We start from the raw sequence: 17,739 nt of genomic DNA, 5'->3' as shown, positions 1-17,739 counted from the left end.
TGTGCGGGTCTTTTCAAGCGGAAAAAATCGTAAGTGTAAGCTTTGATAAAAACAAAACAATGTGGGAACCGTGCCAGGGATTCCCTGCCAGTCTACCAAGCTGATACTTGCCCAGCCTCAAGCTACTTTGCATTTGTGATCTGACGAAGGCAGGAACATTGAGCTTAGTGCGGCCATTGATGGATTGTTAGCAACTCCGCAAGTTTTTTCAAGAGGAAGAGAATCGTAATACAAAGCTTTGATGAAAACTAAAAAGCATGTCAACGGTACCAGGAATTCCCAGCCAGTCTCCCATGCTGGTACTTGCCCAGCCTCAAGTAGCTCAGCATTTGCGATCTGACGAGGGCAGGCCCATTCAGCATAAAGAAGTAATTGACAGATAGGTCTGTAGCACAAATTTGGGTCTTCAGCTTAGAGTGACCGTTGACAGATCGTTAGCACCAGTGCGGGTCTTTTCAAGCGGAAAAAAATCGTAAGGGTAAGCTTTGATAAAAACAAAAAGCACGTCAACGGTACCAGGGATTCCCAGCCAGTCTCCCATGCTGGTACTTGCCCAGCCTCAAGCTGCTTTGTAATTGCGATCTGACGAGGGAAGGCACATTCAGCTTAGAGTGACCGTTGACAGATAGTTAGCACCAGTGCGGGTCTTTTCAAGCGGAAAAAAATCGTAAGGGTAAGCTTTGATAAAAACAAAAAGCACGTCAACGGTACCAGGGATTCCCAGCCAGTCTCCCATGCTGGTACTTGCCCAGCCTCAAGCTGCTTTGCATTTGCGATCTGACGAGAGCAGGCACATTCAGCTTAGAGTGACCGTTGACAGATAGTTAGCACCAGTGCGGGTCTTTTCAAGCGGAAAAAAATCGTAAGGGTAAGCTTTGATAAAAACAAAAAGCACGTCAACGGTACCAGGGATTCCCAGCCAGTCTCCCATGCTGGTACTTGCCCAGCCTCAAGCTGCTTTGCATTTGCGATCTGAAGAGGGCAGGCACATTCAGCTTAGAGTGACCGTTGACAGATAGTTAGCACCAGTGCGGGTCTTTTCAAGCGGAAAAAAATCGTAAGGGTAAGCTTTGATAAAAACAAAAAGCACGTCAACGGTACCAGGGATTCCCAGCCAGTCTCCCATGCTGGTACTTGCCCAGCCTCAAGCTGCTTAGCATTTGCGATCTGACGAGAGCAGGCACATTCAGCTTAGAGTGGCCATTGACAGATAGTGAGCAACTCTGCGGGCCTTTTCAAGAGGAATAGAATCGTAAGGGTAAGCTTTGATGAAAAAAAAAGAAACGTCAATGGCACCAGGGATTCCCAGCCAGTCTCCCATGCTGGTACTTGCCCAGCCTCAAGCTGCTTTGCATTTGCGATCTGACGAGGGCAGGCACATTCAGCTTAGAGTGGCCATTGACAGACAGTTAGCACCTGTGCGGGTCTTTTCAAGCGGAAAAAATCGTAAGTGTAAGCTTTGATAAAAACAAAACAATGTGGGAACCGTGCCAGGGATTCCCTGCCAGTCTACCAAGCTGATACTTGCCCAGCCTCAAGCTACTTTGCATTTGTGATCTGACGAAGGCAGGAACATTGAGCTTAGTGCGGCCATTGATGGATTGTTAGCAACTCCGCAAGTTTTTTCAAGAGGAAGAGAATCGTAATACAAAGCTTTGATGAAAACTAAAAAGCATGTCAACGGTACCAGGAATTCCCAGCCAGTCTCCCATGCTGGTACTTGCCCAGCCTCAAGTAGCTCAGCATTTGCGATCTGACGAGGGCAGGCCCATTCAGCATAAAGAAGTAATTGACAGATAGGTCTGTAGCACAAATTTGGGTCTTCAGCTTAGAGTGACCGTTGACAGATCGTTAGCACCAGTGCGGGTCTTTTCAAGCGGAAAAAAATTGTAAGGGTAAGCTTTGATAAAAACAAAAAGCACGTCAACGGTACCAGGGATTCCCAGCCAGTCTCCCATGCTGGTACTTGCCCAGCCTCAACCTGCTTTGCAATTGCGATCTGACGAGGGCAGGCACATTCAGCTTAGAGTGACCGTTGACAGATAGTTAGCACCAGTGCGGGTCTTTTCAAGCGGAAAAAAATCGTAAGGGTAAGCTTTGATAAAAACAAAAAGCACGTCAACGGTACCAGGGATTCCCAGCCAGTCTCCCATGCTGGTACTTGCCCAGCCTCAAGCTGCTTTGCATTTGCGATCTGACGAGGGCAGGCACATTCAGCTTAGAGTGACCGTTGACAGATAGTTAGCACCAGTGCGGGTCTTTTCAAGCGGAAAAAAATCGTAAGGGTAAGCTTTGATAAAAACAAAAAGCACGTCAACGGTACCAGGGATTCCCAGCCAGTCTCCCATGCTGGTACTTGCCCAGCCTCAAGCTGCTTTGCATTTGCGATCTGAAGAGGGCAGGCACATTCAGCTTAGAGTGACCGTTGACAGATAGTTAGCACCAGTGCGGGTCTTTTCAAGCGGAAAAAAATCGTAAGGGTAAGCTTTGATAAAAACAAAAAGCACGTCAACGGTACCAGGGATTCCCAGCCAGTCTCCCATGCTGGTACTTGCCCAGCCTCAAGCTGCTTAGCATTTGCGATCTGACGAGAGCAGGCACATTCAGCTTAGAGTGGCCATTGACAGATAGTGAGCAACTCTGCGGGCCTTTTCAAGAGGAATAGAATCGTAAGGGTAAGCTTTGATGAAAAAAAAAGAAACGTCAATGGCACCAGGGATTCCCAGCCAGTCTCCCATGCTGGTACTTGCCCAGCCTCAAGCTGCTTTGCATTTGCGATCTGACGAGGGCAGGCACATTCAGCTTAGAGTGGCCATTGACAGACAGTTAGCACCTGTGCGGGTCTTTTCAAGCGGAAAAAATCGTAAGTGTAAGCTTTGATAAAAACAAAACAATGTGGGAACCGTGCCAGGGATTCCCTGCCAGTCTACCAAGCTGATACTTGCCCAGCCTCAAGCTACTTTGCATTTGTGATCTGACGAAGGCAGGAACATTGAGCTTAGTGCGGCCATTGATGGATTGTTAGCAACTCCGCAAGTTTTTTCAAGAGGAAGAGAATCGTAATACAAAGCTTTGATGAAAACTAAAAAGCATGTCAACGGTACCAGGAATTCCCAGCCAGTCTCCCATGCTGGTACTTGCCCAGCCTCAAGTAGCTCAGCATTTGCGATCTGACGAGGGCAGGCCCATTCAGCATAAAGAAGTAATTGACAGATAGGTCTGTAGCACAAATTTGGGTCTTTTCAAGCGGCAAAAAATCGTAAGGGTAAGCTTTGATAAAAACAAAAAGCACGTTAACGGTACCAGGGATTCCCAGCCAGTCTCCCATGCTGGTACTTGCCCAGCCTCAAGCTGCTTTGCATTTGCGATCTGACGAGGGCAGGCACATTCAGCTTAGAGTGACCGTTGCCAGATAGTTAGCACCAGTGCGGGTCTTTTCAAGCGGAAAAAAATCGTAAGGGTAAGCTTTGATAAAAACAAAAAGCACGTCAACGGTACCAGGGATTCCCAGCCAGTCTCCCATGCTGGTACTTGCCCAGCCTCAAGCTGCTTTGCATTTGCGATCTGACGAGGGCAGGCACATTCAGCTTAGAGTGACCGTTGACAGATAGTTAGCACCAGTGCGGGTCTTTTCAAGCGGAAAAAAATCGTAAGGGTAAGCTTTGATAAAAACAAAAAGCACGTCAACGGTACCAGGGATTCCCAGCCAGTCTCCCATGCTGGTACTTGCCCAGCCTCAAGCTGCTTTGCAATTGCGATCTGACGAGGGCAGGCACATTCAGCTTAGAGTGACCGTTGACAGATAGTTAGCACCAGTGCGGGTCTTTTCAAGCGGAAAAAAATCGTAAGGGTAAGCTTTGATAAAAACAAAAAGCACGTCAACGGTACCAGGGATTCCCAGCCAGTCTCCCATGCTGGTACTTGCCCAGCCTCAAGCTGCTTTGCATTTGCGATCTGACGAGGGCAGGCACATTCAGCTTAGAGTGACCATTGACAGATCGTTAGCACCAGTGCGGGTCTTTTCAAGCGGAAAAAAATCGTAAGGGTAAGCTTTGATAAAAACAAAAAGCACGTTAGCGGTACCAGGGATTCCCAGCCAGTCTCCCATGCTGGTACTTGCCCAGCCTCAAGCTGCTTAGCATTTGCGATCTGACGAGAGCAGGCACATTCAGCTTAGAGTGGCCATTGACAGATAGTGAGCAACTCTGCGGGCCTTTTCAAGAGGAATAGAATCGTAAGGGTAAGCTTTGATGAAAAAAAAAGAAACGTCAATGGCACCAGGGATTCCCAGCCAGTCTCCCATGCTGGTACTTGCCCAGCCTCAAGCTGCTTTGCATTTGCGATCTGACGAGGGCAGGCACATTCAGCTTAGAGTGGCCATTGACAGACAGTTAGCACCTGTGCGGGTCTTTTCAAGCGGAAAAAATCGTAAGTGTAAGCTTTGATAAAAACAAAACAATGTGGGAACCGTGCCAGGGATTCCCTGCCAGTCTACCAAGCTGATACTTGCCCAGCCTCAAGCTACTTTGCATTTGTGATCTGACGAAGGCAGGAACATTGAGCTTAGTGCGGCCATTGATGGATTGTTAGCAACTCCGCAAGTTTTTTCAAGAGGAAGAGAATCGTAATACAAAGCTTTGATGAAAACTAAAAAGCATGTCAACGGTACCAGGGATTCCCAGCCAGTCTCCCATGCTGGTACTTGCCCAGCCTCAAGCTGCTTTGCATTTGCGATCTGACGAGGGCAGGCACATTCAGCTTAGAGTGACCGTTGACAGATAGTTAGCACCAGTGCGGGTCTTTTCAAGCGGAAAAAAATCGTAAGGGTAAGCTTTGATAAAAACAAAAAGCACGTCAACGGTACCAGGGATTCCCAGCCAGTCTACCATGCTGGTACTTGCCCAGCCTCAAGCTGCTTTGCATTTGCGATCTGACGAGGGCAGGCACATTCAGCTTAGAGTGACCGTTGACAGATAGTTAGCACCAGTGCGGGTCTTTTCAAGTGGAAAAAAATCGTAAGGGTAAGCTTTGATAAAAACAAAAAGCACGTCAACGGTACCAGGGATTCCCAGCCAGTCTCCCATGCTGGTACTTGCCCAGCCTCAAGCTGCTTTGCATTTGCGATCTGAAGAGGGCAGGCACATTCAGCTTAGAGTGACCGTTGACAGATAATTAGCACCAGTGCGGGTCTTTTCAAGCGGAAAAAAATCGTAAGGGTAAGCTTTGATAAAAACAAAAAGCACGTCAACGGTACCAGGGATTCCCAGCCAGTCTCCCATGCTGGTACTTGCCCAGCCTCAAGCTGCTTAGCATTTGCGATCTGACGAGAGCAGGCACATTCAGCTTAGAGTGGCCATTGACAGATAGTGAGCAACTCTGCGGGCCTTTTCAAGAGGAATAGAATCGTAAGGGTAAGCTTTGATGAAAAAAAAAGAAACGTCAATGGCACCAGGGATTCCCAGCCAGTCTCCCATGCTGGTACTTGCCCAGCCACAAGCTGCTTTGCATTTGCGATCTGACGAGGGCAGGCACATTCAGCTTAGAGTGGCCATTGACAGACAGTTAGCACCTGTGCGGGTCTTTTCAAGCGGAAAAAATCGTAAGTGTAAGCTTTGATAAAAACAAAACAACGTGGGAACCGTGCCAGGGATTCCCTGCCAGTCTACCAAGCTGATACTTGCCCAGCCTCAAGCTACTTTGCATTTGTGATCTGACGAAGGCAGGAACATTGAGCTTAGTGCGGCCATTGATGGATTGTTAGCAACTCCGCAAGTTTTTTCAAGAGGAAGAGAATCGTAATACAAAGCTTTGATGAAAACTAAAAAGCATGTCAACGGTACCAGGAATTCCCAGCCAGTCTCCCATGCTGGTACTTGCCCAGCCTCAAGTAGCTCAGCATTTGCGATCTGACGAGGGCAGGCCCATTCAGAATAAAGAAGTAATTGACAGATAGGTCTGTAGCACAAATTTGGGTCTTTTCAAGCGGCAAAAAATCGTAAGGGTAAGCTTTGATAAAAACAAAAAGCACGTTAACGGTACCAGGGATTCCCAGCCAGTCTCCCATGCTGGTACTTGCCCAGCCTCAAGCTGCTTTGCATTTGCGATCTGACGAGGGCAGGCACATTCAGCTTAGAGTGACCGTTGACAGATAGTTAACACCAGTGCGGGTCTTTTCAAGCGGAAAAAAATCGTAAGGGTAAGCTTTGATAAAAACAAAAAGCACGTCAACGGTACCAGGGATTCCCAGCCAGTCTCCCATGCTGGTACTTGCCCAGCCTCAAGCTGCTTTGCATTTGCGATCTGACGAGGGCAGGCACATTCAGCTTAGAGTGACCGTTGACAGATAGTTAGCACCAGTGCGGGTCTTTTCAAGCGGAAAAAAATCGTAAGGGTAAGCTTTGATAAAAACAAAAAGCACGTCAACGGTACCAGGGATTCCCAGCCAGTCTCCCATGCTGGTACTTGCCCAGCCTGAAGCTGCTTTGCATTTGCGATCTGACGAGGGCAGGCACATTCAGCTTAGAGTGACCGTTGACAGATAGTTAGCACCAGTGCGGGTCTTTTCAAGCGGAAAAAAATCGTAAGGGTAAGCTTTGATAAAAACAAAAAGCACGTCAACGGTACCAGGGATTCCCAGCCAGTCTCCCATGCTGGTACTTGCCCAGCCTCAAGCTGCTTTGCATTTGCGATCTGACGAGGGCAGGCACATTCAGCTTAGAGTGACCGTTGACAGATCATTAGCACCAGTGCGGGTCTTTTCAAGCGGAAAAAAATCGTAAGGGTAAGCTTTGATAAAAACAAAAAGCACGTCAGCGGTACCAGGGATTCCCAGCCAGTCTCCCATGCTGGTACTTGCCCAGCCTCAAGCTGCTAAGCATTTGCGATCTGAAGAGGGCAGGCACATTCAGCTTAGAGTGACCGTTGACAGATAGTTAGCACCAGTGCGGGTCTTTTCAAGCGGAAAAAAATCGTAAGGGTAAGCTTTGATAAAAACAAAAAGCACGTCAACGGTACCAGGGATTCCCAGCCAGTCTCCCATGCTGGTACTTGCCCAGCCTCAAGCTGCTTAGCATTTGCGATCTGACGAGAGCAGGCACATTCAGCTTAGAGTGGCCATTGACAGATAGTGAGCAACTCTGCGGGCCTTTTCAAGAGGAATAGAATCGTAAGGGTAAGCTTTGATGAAAAAAAAAGAAACGTCAATGGCACCAGGGATTCCCAGCCAGTCTCCCATGCTGGTACTTGCCCAGCCTCAAGCTGCTTTGCATTTGCGATCTGACGAGGGCAGGCACATTCAGCTTAGAGTGGCCATTGACAGACAGTTAGCACCTGTGCGGGTCTTTTCAAGCGGAAAAAATCGTAAGTGTAAGCTTTGATAAAAACAAAACAATGTGGGAACCGTGCCAGGGATTCCCTGCCAGTCTACCAAGCTGATACTTGCCCAGCCTCAAGCTACTTTGCATTTGTGATCTGACGAAGGCAGGAACATTGAGCTTAGTGCGGCCATTGATGGATTGTTAGCAACTCCGCAAGTTTTTTCAAGAGGAAGAGAATCGTAATACAAAGCTTTGATGAAAACTAAAAAGCATGTCAACGGTACCAGGAATTCCCAGCCAGTCTCCCATGCTGGTACTTGCCCAGCCTCAAGTAGCTCAGCATTTGCGATCTGACGAGGGCAGGCCCATTCAGCATAAAGAAGTAATTGACAGATAGGTCTGTAGCACAAATTTGGGTCTTTTCAAGCGGCAAAAAATCGTAAGGGTAAGCTTTGATAAAAACAAAAAGCACGTTAACGGTACCAGGGATTCCCAGCCAGTCTCCCATGCTGGTACTTGCCCAGCCTCAAGCTGCTTTGCATTTGCGATCTGACGAGGGCAGGCACATTCAGCTTAGAGTGACCGTTGACAGATAGTTAGCACCAGTGCGGGTCTTTTCAAGCGGAAAAAAATCGTAAGGGTAAGCTTTGATAAAAACAAAAAGCACGTCAACGGTACCAGGGATTCCCAGCCAGTCTCCCATGCTGGTACTTGCCCAGCCTCAAGCTGCATTGCATTTGCGATCTGACGAGGGCAGGCACATTCAGCTTAGAGTGACCGTTGACAGATAGTTGGCACCAGTGCGGGTCTTTTCAAGCGGAAAAAAATCGTAAGGGTAAGCTTTGATAAAAACAAAAAGCACGTCAACGGTACCAGGGATTCCCAGCCAGTCTCCCATGCTGGTACTTGCCCAGCCTCAAGCTGCTTTGCAATTGCGATCTGACGAGGGCAGGCACATTCAGCTTAGAGTGACCGTTGACAGATAGCTAGCACCAGTGCGGGTCTTTTCAAGCGGAAAAAAATCGTAAGGGTAAGCTTTGATAAAAACAAAAAGCACGTCAACGGTACCAGGGATTCCCAGCCAGTCTCCCATGCTGGTACTTGCCCAGCCTCAAACTGCTTTGCATTTGCGATCTGACGAGGGCAGGCACATTCAGCTTAGAGTGACCATTGACAGATCGTTAGCACCAGTGCGGGTCTTTTCAAGCGGAAAAAAATCGTAAGGGTAAGCTTTGATAAAAACAAAAAGCACGTTAGCGGTACCAGGGATTCCCAGCCAGTCTCCCATGCTGGTACTTGCCCAGCCTCAAGCTGCTTAGCATTTGCGATCTGACGAGAGCAGGCACATTCAGCTTAGAGTGGCCATTGACAGATAATGAGCAACTCTGCGGGCCTTTTCAAGAGGAATAGAATCGTAAGGGTAAGCTTTGATGAAAAAAAAAGAAACGTCAATGGCACCAGGGATTCCCAGCCAGTCTCCCATGCTGGTACTTGCCCAGCCTCAAGCTGCTTTGCATTTGCGATCTGACGAGGGCAGGCACATTCAGCTTAGAGTGGCCATTGACAGACAGTTAGCACCTGTGCGGGTCTTTTCAAGCGGAAAAAATCGTAAGTGTAAGCTTTGATAAAAACAAAACAATGTGGGAACCGTGCCAGGGATTCCCTGCCAGTCTACCAAGCTGATACTTGCCCAGCCTCAAGCTACTTTGCATTTGTGATCTGACGGAGGCAGAAACATTGAGCTTAGTGCTGCCATTGATGGATTGTTAGCAACTCCGCAAGTTTTTTCAAGAGGAAGAGAATCGTAATACAAAGCTTTGATGAAAACTAAAAAGCATGTCAACGGTACCAGGGATTCCCAGCCAGTCTCCCATGCTGGTACTTGCCCAGCCTCAAGCTGCTTTGCATTTGCGATCTGACGAGGGCAGGCACATTCAGCTTAGAGTGACCGTTGACAGATAGTTAGCACCAGTGCGGGTCTTTTCAAGCGGAAAAAAATCGTAAGGGTAAGCTTTGATAAAAACAAAAAGCACGTCAACGGTACCAGGGATTCCCAGCCAGTCTCCCATGCTGGTACTTGCCCAGCCTCAACCTGCTTTGCATTTGCGATCTGACGAGGGCAGGCACATTCAGCTTAGAGTGACCGTTGACAGATAGTTAGCACCAGTGCGGGTCTTTTCAAGCGGAAAAAAATCGTAAGGGTAAGCTTTGATAAAAACAAAAAGCACGTCAACGGTACCAGGGATTCCCAGCCAGTCTCCCATGCTGGTACTTGCCCAGCCTCAAGCTGCTTTGCATTTGCGATCTGAAGAGGGCAGGCACATTCAGCTTAGAGTGACCGTTGACAGATAGTTAGCACCAGTGCGGGTCTTTTCAAGCGGAAAAAAATCGTAAGGGTAAGCTTTGATAAAAACAAAAAGCACGTCAACGGTACCAGGGATTCCCAGCCAGTCTCCCATGCTGGTACTTGCCCAGCCTCAAGCTGCTTAGCATTTGCGATCTGACGAGAGCAGGCACATTCAGCTTAGAGTGGCCATTGACAGATAGTGAGCAACTCTGCGGGCCTTTTCAAGAGGAATAGAATCGTAAGGGTAAGCTTTGATGAAAAAAAAAGAAACGTCAATGGCACCAGGGATTCCCAGCCAGTCTCCCATGCTGGTACTTGCCCAGCCTCAAGCTGCTTTGCATTTGCGATCTGACGAGGGCAGGCACATTCAGCTTAGAGTGGCCATTGACAGACAGTTAGCACCTGTGCGGGTCTTTTCAAGCGGAAAAAATCGTAAGTGTAAGCTTTGATAAAAACAAAACAATGTGGGAACCGTGCCAGGGATTCCCTGCCAGTCTACCAAGCTGATACTTGCCCAGCCTCAAGCTACTTTGCATTTGTGATCTGACGAAGGCAGGAACATTGAGCTTAGTGCGGCCATTGATGGATTGTTAGCAACTCCGCAAGTTTTTTCAAGAGGAAGAGAATCGTAATACAAAGCTTTGATGAAAACTAAAAAGCATGTCAACGGTACCAGGAATTCCCAGCCAGTCTCCCATGCTGGTACTTGCCCAGCCTCAAGTAGCTCAGCATTTGCGATCTGACGAGGGCAGGCCCATTCAGCATAAAGAAGTAATTGACAGATAGGTCTGTAGCACAAATTTGGGTCTTTTCAAGCGGCAAAAAATCGTAAGGGTAAGCTTTGATAAAAACAAAAAGCACGTTAACGGTACCAGGGATTCCCAGCCAGTCTCCCATGCTGGTACTTGCCCAGCCTCAAGCTGCTTTGCATTTGCGATCTGACGAGGGCAGGCACATTCAGCTTAGAGTGACCGTTGACAGATAGTTAGCACCAGTGCGGGTCTTTTCAAGCGGAAAAAAATCGTAAGGGTAAGCTTTGATAAAAACAAAAAGCACGTCAACGGTACCAGGGATTCCCAGCCAGTCTCCCATGCTGGTACTTGCCCAGCCTCAAGCTGCTTTGCATTTGCGATCTGACGAGGGCAGGCACATTCAGCTTAGAGTGACCGTTGACAGATAGTTAGCACCAGTGCGGGTCTTTTCAAGCGGAAAAAAATCGTAAGGGTAAGCTTTGATAAAAACAAAAAGCACGTCAACGGTACCAGGGATTCCCAGCCAGTCTCCCATGCTGGTACTTGCCCAGCCTCAAGCTGCTTTGCAATTGCGATCTGACGAGGGCAGGCACATTCAGCTTAGAGTGACCGTTGACAGATAGCTAGCACCAGTGCGGGTCTTTTCAAGCGGAAAAAAATCGTAAGGGTAAGCTTTGATAAAAACAAAAAGCACGTCAACGGTACCAGGGATTCCCAGCCAGTCTCCCATGCTGGTACTTGCCCAGCCTCAAGCTGCTTTGCATTTGCGATCTGACGAGGGCAGGCACATTCAGCTTAGAGTGACCATTGACAGATCGTTAGCACCAGTGCGGGTCTTTTCAAGCGGAAAAAAATCGTAAGGGTAAGCTTTGATAAAAACAAAAAGCACGTTAGCGGTACCAGGGATTCCCAGCCAGTCTCCCATGCTGGTACTTGCCCAGCCTCAAGCTGCTTAGCATTTGCGATCTGACGAGAGCAGGCACATTCAGCTTAGAGTGGCCATTGACAGATAGTGAGCAACTCTGCGGGCCTTTTCAAGAGGAATAGAATCGTAAGGGTAAGCTTTGATGAAAAACAAAGAAACGTCAATGGCACCAGGGATTCCCAGCCAGTCTCCCATGCTGGTACTTGCCCAGCCTCAAGCTGCTTTGCATTTGCGATCTGACGAGGGCAGGCACATTCAGCTTAGAGTGGCCATTGACAGACAGTTAGCACCTGTGCGGGTCTTTTCAAGCGGAAAAAATCGTAAGTGTAAGCTTTGATAAAAACAAAACAATGTGGGAACCGTGCCAGGGATTCCCTGCCAGTCTACCAAGCTGATACTTGCCCAGCCTCAAGCTACTTTGCATTTGTGATCTGACGAAGGCAGGAACATTGAGCTTAGTGCGGCCATTGATGGATTGTTAGCAACTCCGCAAGTTTTTTCAAGAGGAAGAGAATCGTAATACAAAGCTTTGATGAAAACTAAAAAGCATGTCAACGGTACCAGGGATTCCCAGCCAGTCTCCCATGCTGGTACTTGCCCAGCCTCAAGCTGCTTTGCATTTGCGATCTGACGAGGGCAGGCACATTCAGCTTAGAGTGACCGTTGACAGATAGTTAGCACCAGTGCGGGTCTTTTCAAGCGGAAAAAAATCGTAAGGGTAAGCTTTGATAAAAACAAAAAGCACGTCAACGGTACCAGGGATTCCCAGCCAGTCTCCCATGCTAGTACTTGCACAGCCTCAAGCTGCTTTGCATTTGCGATCTGACGAGGGCAGGCACATTCAGCTTAGAGTGACCGTTGACAGATAGTTAGCACCAGTGCGGGTCTTTTCAAGCGGAAAAAAATCGTAAGGGTAAGCTTTGATAAAAACAAAAAGCACGTCAACGGTACCAGGGATTCCCAGCCAGTCTCCCATGCTGGTACTTGCCCAGCCTCAAGCTGCTTTGCATTTGCGATCTGAAGAGGGCAGGCACATTCAGCTTAGAGTGACCGTTGACAGATAGTTAGCACCAGTGCGGGTCTTTTCAAGCGGAAAAAAATCGTAAGGGTAAGCTTTGATAAAAACAAAAAGCACGTTAACGGTACCAGGGATTCCCAGCCAGTCTCCCATGCTGGTACTTGCCCAGCCTCAAGCTGCTTTGCATTTGCGATCTGACGAGGGCAGGCAAATTCAGCTTAGAGTGACCGTTGACAGATAGTTAGCACCAGTGCGGGTCTTTTCAAGCGGAAAAAAATCGTAAGGGTAAGCTTTGATAAAAACAAAAAGCACGTCAACGGTACCAGGGATTCCCAGCCAGTCTCCCATGCTGGTACTTGCCCAGCCTCAAGCTGCTTTGCATTTGCGATCTGACGAGGGCAGGCACATTCAGCTTAGAGTGACCGTTGACAGATAGTTAGCACCAGTGCGGGTCTTTTCAAGCGGAAAAAAATCGTAAGGGTAAGCTTTGATAAAAACAAAAAGCACGTCAACGGTACCAGGGATTCCCAGCCAGTCTCCCATACTGGTACTTGCCCAGCCTCAAGCTGCTTTGCATTTGCGATCTGACGAGGGCAGGCACATTCAGCTTAGAGTGACCGTTGACAGATAGTTAGCACCAGTGCGTGTCTTTTCAAGCGGAAAAAAATCGTAAGGGTAAGCTTTGATAAAAACAAAAAGCACGTCAAGGGTACCAGGGATTCCCAGCCAGTCTCCCATGCTGGTACTTGCCCAGCCTCAAGCTGCTTTGCATTTGCGATCTGACGAGGGCAGGCACATTCAGCTTAGAGTGACCATTGACAGATCGTTAGCACCAGTGCGGGTCTTTTCAAGCGGAAAAAAATCGTAAGGGTAAGCTTTGATAAAAACAAAAAGCACGTCAGCGGTACCAGGGATTCCCAGCCAGTCTCCCATGCTGGTACTTGCCCAGCCTCAAGCTGCTTAGCATTTGCGATCTGACGAGAGCAGGCACATTCAGCTTAGAGTGGCCATTGACAGATAGTGAGCAACTCTGCGGGCCTTTTCAAGAGGAATAGAATCGTAAGGGTAAGCTTTGATGAAAAAAAAAGAAACGTCAATGGCACCAGGGATTCCCAGCCAGTCTCCCATGCTGGTACTTGCCCAGCCTCAAGCTGCTTTGCATCTGCGATCTGACGAGGGCAGGCATATTCAGCTTAGAGTGGCCATTGACAGACAGTTAGCACCTGTGCGGGTCTTTTCAAGCGGAAAAAATCGTAAGTGTAAGCTTTGATAAAAACAAAACAATGTGGGAACCGTGCCAGGGATTCCCTGCCAGTCTACCAAGCTGATACTTGCCCAGCCTCAAGCTACTTTGCATTTGTGATCTGACGAAGGCAGGAACATTGAGCTTAGTGCGGCCATTGATGGATTGTTAGCAACTCCGCAAGTTTTTTCAAGAGGAAGAGAATCGTAATACAAAGCTTTGATGAAAACTAAAAAGCATGTCAACGGTACCAGGGATTCCCAGCCAGTCTCCCATGCTGGTACTTGCCCAGCCTCAAGCTGCTTTGCATTTGCGATCTGACGAGGGCAGGCACATTCAGCTTAGAGTGACCGTTGACAGATAGTTAGCACCAGTGCGGGTCTTTTCAAGCGGAAAAAAATCGTAAGGGTAAGCTTTGATAAAAACAAAAAGCACGTCAACGGTACCAGGGATTCCCAGCCAGTCTCCCATGCTGGTACTTGCCCAGCCTCAAGCTGCTTTGCATTTGCGATCTGACGAGGGCAGGCACATTCAGCTTAGAGTGACCGTTGACAGATAGTTAGCACCAGTGCGGGTCTTTTCAAGCGGAAAAAAATCGTAAGGGTAAGCTTTGATAAAAACAAAAAGCACGTCAACGGTACCAGGGATTCCCAGCCAGTCTCCCATGCTGGTACTTGCCCAGCCTCAAGCTGCTTTGCATTTGCGATCTGAAGAGGGCAGGCACATTCAGCTTAGAGTGACCGTTGACAGATAGTTAGCACCAGTGCGGGTCTTTTCAAGCGGAAAAAAATCGTAAGGGTAAGCTTTGATAAAAACAAAAAGCACGTCAACGGTACCAGGGATTCCCAGCCAGTCTCCCATGCTGGTACTTGCCCAGCCTCAAGCTGCTTAGCATTTGCGATCTGACGAGAGCAGGCACATTCAGCTTAGAGTGGCCATTGACAGATAGTGAGCAACTCTGCGGGCCTTTTCAAGAGGAATAGAATCGTAAGGGTAAGCTTTGATGAAAAAAAAAGAAACGTCAATGGCACCAGGGATTCCCAGCCAGTCTCCCATGCTGGTACTTGCCCAGCCTCAAGCTGCTTTGCATTTGCGATCTGAGGAGGGCAGGCACATTCAGATTAGAGTGGCCATTGACAGACAGTTAGCACCTGTGCGGGTCTTTTCAAGCGGAAAAAATCGTAAGTGTAAGCTTTGATAAAAACAAAACAATGTGGGAACCGTGCCAGGGATTCCCTGCCAGTCTACCAAGCTGATACTTGCCCAGCCTCAAGCTACTTTGCATTTGTGATCTGACGAAGGCAGGAACATTGAGCTTAGTGCGGCCATTGATGGATTGTTAGCAACTCCGCAAGTTTTTTCAAGAGGAAGAGAATCGTAATACAAAGCTTTGATGAAAACTAAAAAGCATGTCAACGGTACCAGGGATTCCCAGCCAGTCTCCCATGCTGGTACTTGCCCAGCCTCAAGCTGCTTTGCATTTGCGATCTGACGAGGGCAGGCACATTCAGCGTAGAGTGACCGTTGACAGATAGTTAGCACCAGTGCGGGTCTTTTCAAGCGGAAAAAAATCGTAAGGGTAAGCTTTGATAAAAACAAAAAGCACGTCAACGGTACCAGGGATTCCCAGCCAGTCTCCCATGCTGGTACTTGCCCAGCCTCAAGCTGCTTTGCATTTGCGATCTGACGAGGGCAGGCACATTCAGCTTAGAGTGGCCATTGACAGTCAGTTAGCACCTGTGCGGGTCTTTTCAAGCGGAAAAAATCGTAAGTGTAAGCTTTGATAAAAACAAAACAATGTGGGAACCGTGCCAGGGATTCCCTGCCAGTCTACCAAGCTGATACTTGCCCAGCCTCAAGCTACTTTGCATTTGTGATCTGACGAAGGCAGGAACATTGAGCTTAGTGCGGCCATTGATGGATTGTTAGCAACTCCGCAAGTTTTTTCAAGAGGAAGAGAATCGTAATACAAAGCTTTGATGAAAACTAAAAAGCATGTCAACGGTACCAGGAATTCCCAGCCAGTCTCCCATGCTGGTACTTGCCCAGCCTCAAGTAGCTCAGCATTTGCGATCTGACGAGGGCAGGCCCATTCAGCATAAAGAAGTAATTGACAGATAGGTCTGTAGCACAAATTTGGGTCTTTTCAAGCGGCAAAAAATCGTAAGGGTAAGCTTTGATAAAAACAAAAAGCACGTTAACGGTACCAGGGATTCCCAGCCAGTCTCCCATGCTGGTACTTGCCCAGCCTCAAGCTGCTTTGCATTTGCGATCTGACGAGGGCAGGTACATTCAGCTTAGAGTGACCGTTGACAGATAGTTAGCACCAGTGCGGGTCTTTTCAAGCGGAAAAAAATCGTAAGGGTAAGCTTTGATAAAAACAAAAAGCACGTCAACGGTACCAGGGATTCCCAGCCAGTCTCCCATGCTGGTACTTGCCCAGCCTCAAGCTGCTTTGCATTTGCGATCTGACGAGGGCAGGCACATTCAGCTTAGAGTGACCGTTGACAGATAGTTAGCACCAGTGCGGGTCTTTTCAAGCGGAAAAAAATCGTAAGGGTAAGCTTTGATAAAAACAAAAAGCACGTCAACGGTACCAGGGATTCCCAGCCAGTCTCCCATGCTGGTACTTGCCCAGCCTCAAGCTGCTTTGCAATTGCGATCTGACGAGGGCAGGCACATTCAGCTTAGAGTGACCGTTGACAGATAGTTAGCACCAGTGCGGGTCTTTTCAAGCGGAAAAAAATCGTAAGGGTAAGCTTTGATAAAAACAAAAAGCACGTCAACGGTACCAGGGATTCCCAGCCAGTCTTCCATGCTGGTACTTGCCCAGCCTCAAGCTGCTTTGCATTTGCGATCTGACGAGGGCAGGCACATTCAGCTTAGAGTGACCATTGACAGATCGTTAGCACCAGTGCGGGTCTTTTCAAGCGGAAAAAAATCGTAAGGGTAAGCTTTGATAAAAACAAAAAGCACGTTAGCGGTACCAGGGATTCCCAGCCAGTCTCCCATGCTGGTACTTGCCCAGCCTCAAGCTGCTTAGCATTTGCGATCTGACGAGAGCAGGCACATTCAGCTTAGAGTGGCCATTGACAGATAGTGAGCAACTCTGCGGGCCTTTTCAAGAGGAATAGAATCGTAAGGGTAAGCTTTGATGAAAAAAAAAGAAGCGTCAATGGCACCAGGGATTCCCAGCCAGTCTCCCATGCTGGTACTTGCCCAGCCTCAAGCTGCTTTGCATTTGCGATCTGACGAGGGCAGGCACATTCAGCTTAGAGTGGCCATTGACAGACAGTTAGCACCTGTGCGGGTCTTTTCAAGCGGAAAAAATCGTAAGTGTAAGCTTTGATAAAAACAAAACAATGTGGGAACCGTGCCAGGGATTCCCTGCCAGTCTACCAAGCTGATACTTGCCCAGCCTCAAGCTACTTTGCATTTGTGATCTGACGAAGGCAGGAACATTGAGCTTAGTGCGGCCATTGATGGATTGTTAGCAACTCCGCAAGTTTTTTCAAGAGGAAGAGAATCGTAATACAAAGCTTTGATGAAAACTAAAAGGCATGTCAACGGTACCAGGGATTCCCAGCCAGTCTCCCATGCTGGTACTTGCCCAGCCTCAAGCTGCTTTGCATTTGCGATCTGACGAGGGCAGGCACATTCAGCTTAGAGTGACCGTTGACAGATAGTTAGCACCAGTGCGGGTCTTTTCAAGCGGAAAAAAATCGTAAGGGTAAGCTTTGATAAAAACAAAATGCACGTCAACGGTACCAGGGATTCCCAGCCAGTCTCCCATGCTGGTACTTGCCCAGCCTCAAGCTGCTTTGCATTTGCGATCTGACGAGGGCAGGCACATTCAGCTTAGAGTGACCGTTGACAGATAGCTAGCACCAGTGCGGGTCTTTTCAAGCGGAAAAAAATCGTAAGGGTAAGCTTTGATAAAAACAAAAAGCACGTCAACGGTACCAGGGATTCCCAGCCAGTCTCCCATGCTGGTACTTGCCCAGCCTCAAGCTGCTTTGCATTTGCGATCTGAAGAGGGCAGGCACATTCAGCTTAGAGTGACCGTTGACAGATAGTTAGCACCAGTGCGGGTCTTTTCAAGCGGAAAAAAATCGTAAGGGTAAGCTTTGATAAAAAC

The 17,739-nt window shown here is 48.2% G+C and overlaps 10 pseudogenes; all 10 read right to left on the bottom strand.

The window, feature by feature from the left end:
• Nucleotides 1–4,657: 4,657 nt before the first annotated feature.
• On the bottom strand, nt 4,658–4,776 carry LOC138659823 (5S ribosomal RNA; annotated as a pseudogene).
• A 4,377-nt stretch (nt 4,777–9,153) lies between these two features.
• LOC138659822 (5S ribosomal RNA) lies at nt 9,154–9,272 on the bottom strand (annotated as a pseudogene).
• Nucleotides 9,273–11,889: 2,617 nt separating this feature from the next.
• LOC138659821 (5S ribosomal RNA) lies at nt 11,890–12,008 on the bottom strand (annotated as a pseudogene).
• A 1,832-nt stretch (nt 12,009–13,840) lies between these two features.
• On the bottom strand, nt 13,841–13,959 carry LOC138659820 (5S ribosomal RNA; annotated as a pseudogene).
• Nucleotides 13,960–15,796: 1,837 nt separating this feature from the next.
• Nucleotides 15,797–15,915, bottom strand: LOC138659525 (5S ribosomal RNA; annotated as a pseudogene).
• A 76-nt stretch (nt 15,916–15,991) lies between these two features.
• Nucleotides 15,992–16,110, bottom strand: LOC138658541 (5S ribosomal RNA; annotated as a pseudogene).
• A 76-nt stretch (nt 16,111–16,186) lies between these two features.
• Nucleotides 16,187–16,305, bottom strand: LOC138659572 (5S ribosomal RNA; annotated as a pseudogene).
• Nucleotides 16,306–17,162: 857 nt separating this feature from the next.
• LOC138659819 (5S ribosomal RNA) lies at nt 17,163–17,281 on the bottom strand (annotated as a pseudogene).
• A 76-nt stretch (nt 17,282–17,357) lies between these two features.
• On the bottom strand, nt 17,358–17,476 carry LOC138658540 (5S ribosomal RNA; annotated as a pseudogene).
• Nucleotides 17,477–17,552: 76 nt separating this feature from the next.
• On the bottom strand, nt 17,553–17,671 carry LOC138659437 (5S ribosomal RNA; annotated as a pseudogene).
• Nucleotides 17,672–17,739: the final 68 nt, after the last annotated feature.

Source organism: Ranitomeya imitator, chromosome 1 (genome assembly GCF_032444005.1).
Source record: "Ranitomeya imitator isolate aRanImi1 chromosome 1, aRanImi1.pri, whole genome shotgun sequence".
Lineage (NCBI taxonomy): Eukaryota > Metazoa > Chordata > Amphibia > Anura > Dendrobatidae > Ranitomeya > Ranitomeya imitator.
Note: the sequence above shows the minus strand (reverse complement) of the source record. Positions and strands in the feature narration are given on the sequence as shown.